Consider the following 14,439-nt stretch of genomic DNA (forward strand, 5'->3'; position numbering starts at 1 on the left):
TTACACAGAAAGCTTCCATAAAGTTTTCAGAAATGATGCTTCAACTGTGATAAGTCCACAATTTGGCAAAAATGAAACATTTTATATTTCAGAGATGGAATGACTGCACTGCATTCTTACCCTGAGGATATGAATGTGGATTAGGCTCATCAATCAGGATAGATTCTAAGTTAGTATTTCCCAACTCAATTGGGCCTAACAATTTCTTTGCATAATAAATATTTAAATGCCTCATTTAATATTCTGAAATAAAATATATAGATAATGGAACCTTCTGACAAACATAGATTTTTAAAAGCACCATAATCCTATATAATAAAACCCTAATATTCAAATCTACTGAACAGCGGGATGACCAGTCACTATGATGTGCACTGACCACCAGGGGGCAGGCGCTCAATGCAGGATCTGCTCCCTGGTGGTCAGTGTGCTCCCACAGCAGGAGCACCACTCAGCCAGAATCCTGGCTCTTGGCTGGCTAAGTGGTGGTGGTGGGAGCCTCTCTTGCCTCCCAGGCAGCGCTAAGGAGCAGCGAGCCTGGCTTTTGGCTGAGTGGTGCTCACACTGCTCAGCCAGAAGCCCTGAGCTGGGCTTACAGCTGTTGAGTGCAGAAGTGGTGGCAGGAACATCTCCTGCCTCAATGGCAGTGCTAAGGACCCCTCAGGGGATGTCTGCTGAGGGGTCCCAGACTGTGAGAGGGTGCAGGCTGGGCTGAGGGACCCTCCCCCCTCTAGTGCACGAATGTTGTGCACTGGGCCTCTAGTACTCTTATATAAAGGAGACATAGGTGTAAGTGCTGGGGCATGACCATGCTAGGAGACATATGAGGTCGTCAAATGCTGGTAGCTGTCCAAGGAATCACTGGACTTGTGACATCTACATGAACAGATATAGCTGTGAAACATGGCTACTCAAATACCATGGGCAGCATTGACTTCATTTAGCATAACTTTCTGGAAGAGTGAGCACCTCTTGGCAAAATTCTCAAGAGAGCAAAGCACAACTTTCCTCAATCTACATGAAGTTGCCTATCTAGAAAATTGAGGTGGTTTTAAAACTTTACAAACATGCTTTGTGTTTCTATGGAAAATGGAATGAGGCTATCTATCCTCACAGATGAAGAGGATTTTCATGTTCATGCACATTTACTGTGGATGTTTGAAAGTCTGCGGGGGGGGGGGGGGGGCAGAATAGCTCTTTATAATTGGGACTATCTGGAGCACTTATGGACCTCTTTCTACTTCATTTTAGTACTAACTCTGCACAGCCATCAATTTGGTAATCTAAAATGTTCTCCTGGAATGAACACTACCAACCCCCTTAACAAATAACTGACCCAAACAACTGATGTCAGCAAGAGATCTCATTGAGACTTCTTAAGCCTATTCTTCATATATATTTTTAAAATAGCCTAGAATGCCCTGGCTGGTCTTTCTCAGTGGTTAGAGCATTAGCCCAAGCACCAAAGAGTCACGAGTTTGATTCCTGGTCATTGGCACATATCTATGTTGCAGGTTCGATCCCTGGCCCCAGTTGAGCATGTAGGAAGCAACCAATCAATGTTTCTCACATCGGTGTTCATCTCTCTCTACCCTCCCCTCCTTCCCACTTTTCCACTCTCTCTAAAAATCAGTGGAAACATATCCTCAGGCGAGAATTAACAAAAAATAATTTAGAATTATGTGAATGAGTAATTTTTAGCTTGAGAGAAAACTTAAATTGACTGAAGAGAGACAAATATAGATTATCATAGAACCACTCTGCTTCAAGTGAAGTAAATTGTTATACATCAGTGGGTATTTACATTTCTTTAATTCTGCCTCTGAAATCCATACCCTACTCAACAACATGTAAAAGCATGCAGTACCCCTCTGAAACATGATATTCTCAGTGGGGTATGCTAAATCAATTTATTTCTGGGATGTGAAATCATTTTTAACGTGTATCAGCCTGAGGCCAAAAACAGAGTTCTCAATGATTTATTTGCTTGAAAAACAAAATGGTTAATTTTTCTTTTTTTAGTTAGTTGCCATCATTTAAAAATTGTTATATTTCAAAAGAAAAGTCTGACATTTTTAAAACTAAAACTGTGGCCTGCTGGACCCACAGCCCCTGCTATTAATTGATGGACTCCATAGTCTCCAGTTCACCATAGTTTATTTTATTTTATTTTATTACTAGTGGCCCAGTGCATGAAATTTGTGCATGGGGGGGTGTCCCTCAGCCTGGCCTGCACCCTCTCCAATCAGGTCTGATCCCTGAACCAGCAGTCAGACATCCCTGGCTCCTAACTGCTCACCTGCCTGCTTCATTGCCTCTAACCACTTCTGCCTGCCAGCCTGATTGCCCCCTAACTGCTCCCCTGCTGGCCTGACTGATGCCTATCTGCTCCCCTGCCAGCCTGATAGCCCCCAACTGCCCTCCTCTGCTGGCCTGATCACCCCCAAGGCTTTTATTAGTATAGACTAGAGGCCCAGTGCACAAAAATTTGTGCACTGGCAGGGGTGGCAGTGTCCCTCAGCCCCACTTGTGCCCTCTCGCAGCCTGGGACCCCTCAGGAGATAACGACCTGCTGGCTTAGGTCTGCTCCCAGTGGCAGAGGGCAGGCCCAATCCCTAGGTGCAACCCCTGGTTGGGCTCAGAGCAGGGCCGATTGGGGAGTTGGGGCGCCGCCCCCTGTATGCACAGAGCAGGGCGGATTGGGAGGTTGTGATGCCACCCCCAGTCATGCTCAGGGTAGGGCCGATTGGGGGGTTGGGGCACCGCCCCCTATCACATTCAAGGCAGGGTCGATGGGGAGGTTGCGGCACCACCCCCTGTCACGCACAGAGCCGCAGGGTGATCAGGGGGTTTGGGCGCGGTGTCACGTTGCTCCAAGGGCCAGGAGGCCTCGCGGCTCCGCTTGACCCCGGGGCAGTGAGGCCTTACTGCTCCGCTGATCCCGGGGCTGGGAGGCCTCGCTGCTCCGCTGATCCCGGTGCTGGGAGGCTCCGCTGATCCCAGTGCCGGGAGGCCTCACGGCTCCGCTGATCCCGGGGTGTGAGGCTTCGTGGCTCTGCTGATCCCCGGTTTGGGAGGCCTTGCGGCTCCGCTGATCCAGGTGCTGGGAAGCATATTACCCTTTTACTATATAGGATAGAAGCCTGGTGCACAGGTGGGGGCCGGCTGGTTTTCCCTGAAGGGTGTCCTGGGTCAGGGTGGGAGTCCCGCTTGGGTGCCTGGCCAGCCTGGATGAAGGGATGATGGCTGTTTGCAGCTGGTCACACCCCCTTCAGGGTGGGGTCCCCACTGGGGTGCCTGGCCAGCCTGGATGAGGGGATGATGGCTGTTTGCAGCTGGTCACACCCCCTTCAGGGTGGGGATCCCCACTGGGGTGCCTGGCCAGTCTGGGTGAGGACCTGAGGGCTGTTTTCATGCTGGCAGGTGACTGAAGCTCCCAACCTCTCCTTTTTCTCTCTCTCTTTTTTTTATTCTGGGATTTATTTGCCTTCTATGGCTCTCACTGGAACTGAGAGCCGTCTTTAGCTCTGAGGCTCGGCTCCAGCTCTGAGACCTCGGCTGCTGAAAGCAGGGATCTGGGTTTGTTTGGATTCTATAATTGAAACTCTGTTGCAACTCCAGCTCGGCTGGCTGGCTGAAAGCATGGGGCTTGTTTAGCTTCTATACTTGCGACATTGTTTCTTAGAGTGCAAGCTCAGAGCCCAGCAGTGGCAGGCGGGGAACCTTGGCTTCCTCCATCGCTGGAGCAAGCAAGCCACCTGTTCGCTTCAGCTGCCTGGCTGCTGGCCGCCATCTTGGTTGGCAGTTAATTTGCATATCACCCTGGTTAGCCAATGGGAAGCGTGTCGGAGGTACGGTTAATTACCATGTTTGTCTATTATTAGATAGGATATGACCCTTCACAGAAAATTTCACTGACCCTGCTTTACAATAAGGGTGTGGCGATTGAATCATTGGGGCCAGACACCAAGATTTTCTTTCTTTGAATAGTTGAGGGAATAATTATCTTGTCTTTAAGTTGCCCTGAACATCAAATGAGATAATGACTTAGAAAAGTATAAAAGCACCATTTAAAGACAACTGTCTTCTTCATGTACTGAAAAGACAATAAAGTGGTAAAATGAAAAACATTATTTGTATTCTCCCCCTTCCTTCCTTTACAGCCTTTATTTAAACTTTGAAATTTATAAAAATTTCACTATTTTCATTTCTTTACATTCAATATTACTTTGTATTAGTTTCAGGTTTCATATTAGTTACAGAATAGTGGTTAGATAATCATATACTTTACAAAGTGTTCCCCAATATTTCCAAAAGCCACCTGACATCATACCATCATTACAACACTATTGACTATATTCCCTATTTAAGTGACAATAGGTTTACAGGTTTCTTCTGATCTTTCTTTTGTGTTGCTCACCCTTCCTTTTCTTTCTCACTTCTTCCCTCTTTTTGTTTTCTTCTCTTTTCTTCTCTTTTTTTTTCTTTTCTTTTCTTTCTTTCTTTCATTTTTTTTAAAGAGAAGTAAGCCTTTATTTCCTTGTTTCTCAAATAGAGCTGGCAGAGCTGGTTGCTTTTTGGTAATTAATCAGAGACCAAATCCCGTATCCTCGTCCAACTCCTCCAACTCTTCCTTTGCTTCACCCTTGGCTGGGGCTGCAGCAGCAGCAGGAGCAGCAGTGGTGGCAGCATCCACAAAAGCAGATGGATCAGCCAAGAAGGCCTTGACCTTTTCAGCAAGTGGGAAGGTGTAATCAGTCTCCACAGACAAAGCCAGAACTCATTTGTACCCATTGATGATAGAATGGGGAACTGATGCAACAGTTGGGTAACCAATCTGAAGGCATACACTGGCAACATTGCGGACACCCTCTAGGAAACGGGAATGCAGTTTTCTCTGTGATGTCAAGTGCTTCTGGGCTGTAGATGCTGCCATTGTCAAACACCTGCTGGATGATCAGCCCAGAGGAGAAGGGGGAGATGTTCAGCATGTTCAACATTGTGGCTGCGCTGGCTCCCACTTTGCCTCCAGTCTTAATCAGCTGTGCATCACTCAGGATTTCAGTGGTGCCCCTGGAGATTTTAGTGGTGATGCCTAGAGCCTGGAAGAAGGAGGTCTTCTATGGCCCCAGACCAATGTTCTGGGCTGGCACAGTGACTTCACACTGGGCAATGGCACCAGCACAGGCAGCAGCTGGCACCTTATTGGCCAGCAGCAGGTCCCGGATCTCAGTGAGGTCTTCCTTGGTGAACACAAAGCCCACATTCCCCCGGATATGGGCGGCTGTTTCTCCAGAGCCGGCTTGTTTTCCAGGTGTCCTCAGATGGCCTTGCGCATCATGGTGTTCTTGCCCATCAGCACTACAGCCTTCCCGCGGAGGGACATGCAGATCTGCTGCCTCTGCTTGGAGTCCACATTGTCTGCTCCCACAATGAAGCCTTTTGGATAATCATCCAGAAGTTGGATGATCTCAAGGAAGTAGTTGGACTTCCAGATCACCCTGTCTTCCCTGGGCATCACAGCAGAGCGTCAGGGATTGCCACACAGGGTTTAAAGACGATGTCACTCCCACGAGGACGCCTGGCGAGAGGAAGCCCTCATTTTCTTTATATAGTATCTCAATTGGCCCTCAAAGGTCAGCGAAGGCATTGGGACACACTTAACACATTTTACAAACCAGGAAACTGAGGCCAATTCCAGTTGGCTGCGGAACATGACTGAGCGCACAGGGAGCCCTCACAGCAGGGCTCTCTGCCCTTCCTAAGGGGCAGCCAGGAGACAAACAGAACAAACCTCCCCGCCAGACTTCTGAGCCTCATTCTCAAGCACCTGTTCATTGCGGATGCTCCACATTCTTTCCTCTCCCCCGCCCCCCGCCCTCATTCTTTACTGCCCCTCCTTCTCCGGAGCAGGTGGTAGGCTTCGCACTCACCACGCAGGTGTGTGCCGCCATGGGGCAGGGCAGGCGCAGGCTTGCTTTTGGGCCAAGGCAGGAGCAGGAGTTGCTGCCTGTCAAGTGCACAGGCCACCAGGGCGAGGCCGGGTTTGCACCTGGAACTTCTCCTAACCGCAGTAGTCGGTACCCGGCAGTGTGGCGCCCCTCCACTGAGGTGGCGCCACCCCTCAAACCCCCCTACCCCCTCATGGCTGCGGGTCCACCCCGCATCCTTCCACCTTGTTCCCCGCTGGGCCAACACGCATCCTGGGGCCACTGCAGAACCTCACTCTCCGCAGGCGAGGCAGATCTCCGCCCACTGGCCCCCTGCCCGTGCCGAGCCCCCTCTGGTACACCCCGCCTTGACTCCGCTCTGCACCCCTTGGGCCGCCCGCCTCCTGGCCGGCAGCTTCACCAAAGCCGTGGCGCTTGCCTGGGAGCCACCGCTCAGGCGGCCCCTCAATCAGACCTCACGCCTCTGCTAGGTCTCCACCCTCACCTGGGTCACCTCCTTTCTTCCACATTCGCCCTTCATCCACCCCTCTCTCCTGTAGTGCTTGCGCTCCAGGCCCGAAAGAAAAGGACCAAAACCAAGAAGGACAAAGTCCAAAAAGTGAGTCTTGAACCCCCACATCCCATTCTCTGGATTTCCTCCCACACCTCCTCTCTGTTTCACGTCTTAAACGAGCACCAGGTTCCAGCACCCTGCGACCCAGCCACATGGCCTCTGGGAGACCTGGTAGAGTTGATCTCCGAAACTGTGGATCTGTGCCCGGAGGCCCGGCCTGGGTCTCAGCAACCCCATGCCTAATGGAGAGGGCTGTTGGAGGTGGACCAGAGCCAGTCTGTCATTAGCTCCCCAACTCCAGAGGAGGCACCACAGGCTCCTGTTCCTGGGCCACTGTGGCCCTGCCCCCATCCCCAAGGCCTGCTAAGTGGCCGTGACCATTACGGAGTCCCTGTTAATTAGCATATTATTCTATTATATAGGTAGATTATTTCCTATTAACCTTCCAACATGGCTGAACTCAAGCATTTATTCAACTGCTTTCAAACCTTTGAGCAAGTAGCCTTGGGAATAAATGGATCTCGAACTAACTTAAAGGGATTGTTGATGCTTTTGTCACAGAATGTGGATTTTTTTTTTCTTTCTGTTTAACATAAACAATATAGTTCTTTACAAGATACTTTTTTTTTAATGAATCTTTTTTCTTTTATTTCTTTCTTCTTTTTTAATTGTTTTATTGCTTAAAGTATTACAAAGGGTATTACATATGTGTCCTTTTTTTTCCCCGCCCTTGACAATCCCCTGGCCTCCCCTATCCCCCAATGTCTTATGTCTCGGCAGTGTGCTTATATGCATGCATACAAGTGCTTTACTTTACAAGATACTTTAAAAATAGAGAGTAAACAAAGAAAGAAAGTATGAAAGTCACCCTAAGAAAACAATTGTTAGCATTTTTTGTGTTTGGGCAACCAATTTAACAAAAGAGCTTTTTTTTCATTATTTTGTATTTAAATTTCAGTAGGATCTTAGTTTTGGAAAGACAGAAAAATACAGAGTCAAAATCAAACATTCTTGTATCTTTCACTGTGTTAGTTTAGTCAGGGTTCTCCAAAGAAATAGAACAAATAGAACATGTAGATATGGATATATAGATAGATAGATAGATAGATAGATAGATACATATAGATGACATATATATATATATATATATATATTACGTATAGATATAGATACAGATAATAGATATAGATATAGAAAAGGGATAGGGATATCTCTATAGATTCAGATAGGTAGATACCATCTGTCTGTCTGTCTGCCTATCTGTCTGTCTAGAGAGATTTTAAAGAATTGGCTCAAGCAATTCTTAAGGCTGGCAAGTGCAAAATATGCAAGTTGGGCCGGCAAGTTAGAGACCCCAGGAGTTTCTAATGCAGTTAAAGTTTGAAGTCACCTATTGGGCAGAATTCTCTCTTCTTAGGGGGAGGGCAGTCTTTTTCTCTTAAGCCCTTCAACTGAGTGGATGAGGCCCACCCACATTATGGAGAGTATTCTGCTTTAGTCAAAGTCCTCTGGTTTCGGTGTTACTTTCATATAAAAAAATACTCTCATAGAAACATTTATTATAATGTTTGATCAAATATCTAGGTAACGTGGCATAGTCAAGTTGGTACAAAATTTACCATCACACCCACCCAAGATTAATAAAGGCCATGTGAAATATTCCAGTTTGTATGTGTGAAAGTGCTATGAGACAATTCTTATTTTTACTAGTATCTTGGGTGAGAAGGTAGTGAGTGGGAAGGTGATACTGTACTTGATGCATGAGGTATAGATAAGAACTTGGCAGAAATCAGGAAGTTGAGAGGTTGTAATTGATGAGGGAATTACAGAATGATAGGGGTCAAAATAAGAAAAATGTACTAGGTATGAAAGTATTTATTTATATAAAAACCCTGGGTGTAACACCCATCACGACCAAGGCTCGACCAACCAGAAGAAAGTCAGTCCTGCAGGGGTCGTCTTGGCAAAGGCTGCACCCTCCCCGAGCTGTTTCCCACGAGGGCGAAGTTTGAGGCAGGAACCCGCCCTCAGAGTATGGAGGCACTGAGTCCTGAGTCCTCTTGGCAACTGCTGCACCCTCCCGAGATGTAAAAGCAAGGGACAGTTAATAGTTTTGCAGTCCATAGCATATTGTAAAATGGATTTTCCCACAAAAGACAATAAGGCATGGAAGTATTTGAAGTTCTCTTTTGTTTATACTAATATTGTATGAGGAATCAGATATATAGTAAATACATCTGAGGATTACTTTAAGAAAAGATTTTCTTTCCCAAGGGAGAGTCAGTAAAGATCCACTAATTCTTATAATATGTAACATGATAATTACTTTGACCAAATATTTTATATTTCTTTCAAAGTTATCCCTCAGAAATGGCCAGAGTTTAGGACTTAATCTAGCACTCAAAAAGTCAATAGAGTATAAAAGTGGGAATTTTTAAGTTTTACTATTTTTTTAAAAATATATTTTATTGATTTTTTACAGAGAGGAAGGGAGAGAGATAGTGAGTTAGAAACGTCAATGAGAGAGAAACATCGATCAGCTGCCTCCTGCACATTGCCCACTGGGGATGTGCCCACAACCCAGGTACATGCCCTTGACCGGAATCGAACCTGGGACCTTTCAATCCACAGGCTGACGCTCTATCCACTAAGCCAAACCGGTTTCGGCAGTTTTACTATTTTAAAACTAGACAGTTTGGAGATTTGGGAGCATGAGTGTGCCTCTTAATCTAAGGATCCATATATTCCTGCAAAAAAATATGCCCTCAGTTAATTTGAGGTCATAGTCAGAGAGTTTCAGGAATTTGAGGCTCACACCCGGCCAGCATGGTTCAGTGGTTGAGCATCGACCTATGAACCAGGAGATCACGGTTCAATTCCCGGTCAGGGTACATGCCCAGGTTGTGGGCTTGATCTCCAGTGTGGGGCATGCAGGAGGCAGCCAATCAATGATATGTTCTCATCATTGATGTCTCTCTCTCTCCCTCTCCCTTCCTCTCTGAAGTCAACAAAAATAAATTAAAAAAAAAAAAGAATTTGAGGCTCACAATAAGGTAGAAGGTACATCAAGATTAGTATATTGACAGGATCTAAATCATCCAGGGATCAGAGTCCACTACCTGATGGACTATCCAGGACGTGCAGGTCTGGCTAACAAATGACCAATGAAGCTGGATGTTAGATTTGATGAGGATGAGAGCCGGGGGCAAATTATGTTAACCAAATATCATCAGACCCTGCCTTTCTCATGTTGCTCGGAGAAGCCAAACCAAATTCTAGGATATAACAGGGTTTCAAACCATATCTATAGCTTAGTAATCACTCAAAGCCAGATTTTTAATAAAGTGAATATAGGAAATTTCATTGTCAATATTATATCCATGTCTTCTAAAATGCTGATACATGTCCAGTGCTTCAGAAATAAACAAATTGGCTCCTGGCATTCAATGAGCCCATGTATAATTTAATAGGGATTAAAGCATGCTAAATTGGTTTCATAAAAACAGTGGATTGGGATATATATTTTATGACATATTTGAGAATTGCAAAGATAATATCCCTTTACCTCTAATTATTTCCTTAAAACAAAAAAAATCATATTATATCACCACAGTATAATTATTTAAATCAAGAAATTGTAATATAATACTATCGGCTAATCCACAGATCTGATTCAAATTTTGCCAATTGTTCCAATAATGTCTTTTTTAGAAAGAAAAAAAAAATTTCTTCCGGGTCCATTATCCAATCCAGAAGCCACATTGCATTAAATTGTTATATTTCTTCTTTTTTATTTAAATATATTCCATTGATTTTTTACAGAGAGGAAGGGAGAGGGATAGAGAGTCAGAAACACTGATGAAAGAGAAACATTGATCAGCTGCCTCCTGCACACCCCCCACTAGGGATGTGCCCGCAACCAAGGTACGTGCCCTTGACCGGAATTGAACCTGGGACCTTTCAGTCCACAGGCTGATGCTCTATCCACTGAGCCAAACTGGTTAGGGCATAAATTGTTATATTTCTTTAGTCTTCCTTAATCTAAAACATTTCCTCAGATTTCTTTGCCTTTCATGATTGACATTTTGGGAGAGTACTGGGCTGTTATTTTGTAGACTGTTCCTCAATTTAAGTTAGTCTTCTGTTTCCTTATGATTAGTTTTAACTTATACAGTTTTAACTGGAACACCACAGAAGTGATTTGTATGATATACACTTTATAAGAAGCAATTACTAGTAGACTATTGTTTGGGGTTTTCAGGAAATGTTGCCAAATGATGCCCCTCCTTGTTTTTGGAAATGTAAAATAAAGATAAATAATATTGTGGAAATGGATTTCTACAATTTAGTTGCCTTGTAGTTCTCTAAGTAGCTGGGGTTTTTCTCCCTTTAAATATGAGAGGCTTTTACTGTGCAGCTATATTTAACAGCAAGGAGTTTTCTATCGAAAGAGGTATTGTGTTAGTCACACATTGAGAAAATTTAGGTCTACATAACACAATATGATACTCAAGTGAGTGCATGTTGTTAAAATTCTTAATGTGTTTCACATTCTTAAGAGAGTTACTCAATACCAATGAAAAATATGATAAAGATTAAAGAATTGAAAGGATTTATATTCCTGTGTTAAGATGAAGGATAAAATGATCATAGTATTTCTATGCAAAAGGCATTTTAAGCACCTCTTTTATTTTGCAAAAGCAGTAGAGTGCAGGAATTAAACATAAATGGCTTTGGAGTCATATTGCCTGGGGAGAAATCTCAGATCTGTGGTATCCTACCTGGGAGACTCTATCTCACTAATCTCAGTTTGCCCATCCATAAAGAGTATGATAATAGTACTAAATTAATTGGATTATAGAGGATTAAATGGAATAGTGTAAGTAAATTCCTTGCAATGGTTTATGCTGTACAGTCATCGCATACAGCTATGATGGAATAAATGAATAATTTCAAATCCAGGCTTCTCCACTTTTGTGACCTTGGTCAAGTACTTTAATCTCTCTAAATTCCAAACTCTAATTTTGCAATGGAAATAATAATAGTACCTATCTCATAGGATCATGTGTGGAATAGTAGTTGTTTAATATAGTATTATTATATTTCTTATTGAAAGGAGTTTTTAGGGGTGAAATAGGCAGATTTAGGAAATTTTATTTTTTTTATTTTTTCTTTTTTAAATATATTTTATTGATTTTTTACAGAGAGGAAGGGAGAGAGATAGAGAGTTAGAAACATCGATGAGAGAGAAACATCCATCAGCTGCCTCCTTCACATCCCCCACTGGGGATGTGCCCACAACCCAGGTACATGCCCTTGACCAGAATCGAACCTGGGACCCTTCAGTCCACAGGCTGACGCTCTATCCACCGAGCCAAACGGGTTTTGGCAAGGAAATTTTAGAAATTAAGGGGTCCATGGAAAAAGCACAGGGCTACAGAGCTGCAAAAGGTACATTTCCATAAGACAAGGGAGCTGGGAGTGGCAGAAGTTACATTTCCATAAGATAAGGGAGCTGGGAGTAGCAAAAGGCACACATTTACAGAATAAAGGGAAGGAAGCCCCTCATTCAAAGAGGGAGGAAGAAAAGCCCAGAGGGAGTAGGAGAACAATAAGGGAGAAGAAGGAGGGAACTTCATGTGAGACTTGAGCTCGGGAGTTGCTATAGTGACCAAATCAAAGGGAAATAGTGACCAATCAGAGGGGATATTGAGGCACAAAAAAACTGTAGCCTTTATAAATCCTAGGAAAAAGGGACTCAGTGGGACTCTTTCCCCCTCCCCATATGGGAGTCTGTGCTTTTTTCTCAATAAATTTCCACCTTTTGCTATACCATCCTCAGTCTCTGGCTTCATTCTTTGACTCCACTGGACAAGAGCCTAGGAAGCCATCCTGCCTGGGGAACACCACACATTTCCAGTCCAAATTTACCATTTCATTATTAATAACATTAATGTAATACTGTTTATCTTGGAAACTTGGTGGAAAACAGTGTTTTGATAACAATTCTTAAATTTTTAAGTGCTATTTACAATGAAAGAAAATACTGGGACATAAACTTCTAGGGAATATTTGCATCTCTTCCAAAATATAATTCCCGAAAATTTTTCTTTTTAAGTGAATACGAGTATCTCATAGGTCCATTTCATGGTTTGAATTATGTATAGGTGTGGGAATTGACATTTCATTATTATAGCTACCTATTGATACCAGAGTGTATGCAATTTATTATTTTAAATGTGGTGAAATAGGAATCATAATGCCTTGGAAAAATATCAAAGTTGTGTGTTTATGTATGTGTGTGTGTGTGTGTGTGTAATGTTGACCTTACGTCTTCCAGTAGTTCATCTAACCAGAATTTTACCAGGCTTGGTTAATGTTCCAGAACAGTGACTGCTTACTTCACGTTCTTAAACTGGACACCAGAATGTCCTCAGCCATTGTTAACTGGGGGACATGCTATTCACACATCACATCCAGAGGATGGTGTAATACATTGTTTTTTTTCTATCCTATAGAATGATCCAGTTTGTTCAAGTTTCCCTCTCCTTTGCCTCCCACAGTTTGTTAAATCTTGCCTTTGCCTACACATCAAGGCCAGGCCCCATTATGTCGGAGAATAACTAGCCCTCGGGGTTCTTTAGCATTTTTTGTGTGACATGGATCCTTTTGGCAGCCTGAGGTTGATTTAATATTCATTTATCTCCTTCATTTCAATGCAGGAATAATCTTTCTTATAATATCTACAGAAGTGGAACTCATTACTTTAGAAGACAGATTATTCCATTTTCTGAGCAGCTGAAATTGTTGTGAAAAGTCTATCTCACACAAAAGATAGGTCGATGACTATGTTATGAATTAGGTTTCGAACTTGGGCAAATCTTTTTCAGGTTTTTTTTAAGGCTAGGAATATTTTCCTTAAATAATTCAAAGGGTAGTTTTAATAATAAAATGATAAATGATAAAACAAAAAAATGATACAATGAAAGTAAATAATACAATGATAAAATGTTCATCAAATTAATAAAATATTAAACACCCTAAATTAAAAAATATTTAGAATGATTCATAAATAATTGATTTTTCCCAGTTGTACATTTTTTCTTTTTTCTATTTACTATTAGCAAATGTTTTATATAATTTATATAATTTGGTCAACATAAAAGGCCTCTGAGACAGGCAGAGCAGGGATGATTTTCCCCATCTATATCTATCTATATCTATCTATATATATATAAAAGCCTAAGTGACCATTATGACTGGCCAGTAGCTATGATGTGCACTGACCACCAGGTGGGCAGATGCTCAATGCATGAACTGCCCCTGGTGGCCAGTGTGTTCTCACAGCCAACCTCCTGTGGCTGGCCAACCTCCTACAGTCCCTCCCCCCTGCCAGCCAACCTCCTGTAGACCCTCCCCCTGGCTGGCCAGCCAGCCCAGTTTGGGACTGGGCAAGACGGCCCTGATCGCCGGCCAGGCCGAGGGACCCCACCCATACATGAATTCGTGCACCAGGCCTCTACTATATAAATAAAAAATTGAGCCATGAGATACTGAGTAACTTACCAGGGCTGCCATAACTGTTACTCCCATAACAAAGACACGTCGCCCGACTCTTGGACCATTATTCTTCTCAGCATACCACCTCTTGTTCAGTGTGACTTCAAATTTAACAACCGTCAAGTCAATTCCAGAAGTCAATCAGGATATGCATTTCAGTGTTGACAACAATCAGTTCTCGGTCTAGAAACTGATCTGGACTTGGTTAACTTGAGTTTCACGTTCCCTCAGGAGATGGCTGTGGACATCTTGGTCATTCTTTAGAATGGACAGAGCACCAGACACAGGATAACAATTCTTAGATGTGTTAAAAGTTTAAAAAGAGCCCTAACTGGTTTGGCTCAGTGGATAGAGCATCAGCCTGCGGACTGAAAG

At 43.5% G+C, this 14,439-nt stretch overlaps 1 pseudogene; it reads right to left on the reverse strand.

Annotated features, from left to right (window-relative positions):
* Positions 1-4,588: 4,588 nt before the first annotated feature.
* On the reverse strand, positions 4,589-5,518 carry LOC118654180 (annotated as a pseudogene).
* Between the last annotated feature and the right edge of the window lie 8,921 nt (positions 5,519-14,439).

The sequence above is a fragment of the Myotis myotis genome, unplaced genomic scaffold (assembly GCF_014108235.1).
Source record: "Myotis myotis isolate mMyoMyo1 unplaced genomic scaffold, mMyoMyo1.p scaffold_m19_p_4, whole genome shotgun sequence".
Taxonomy (NCBI): Eukaryota; Metazoa; Chordata; class Mammalia; order Chiroptera; family Vespertilionidae; genus Myotis; species Myotis myotis.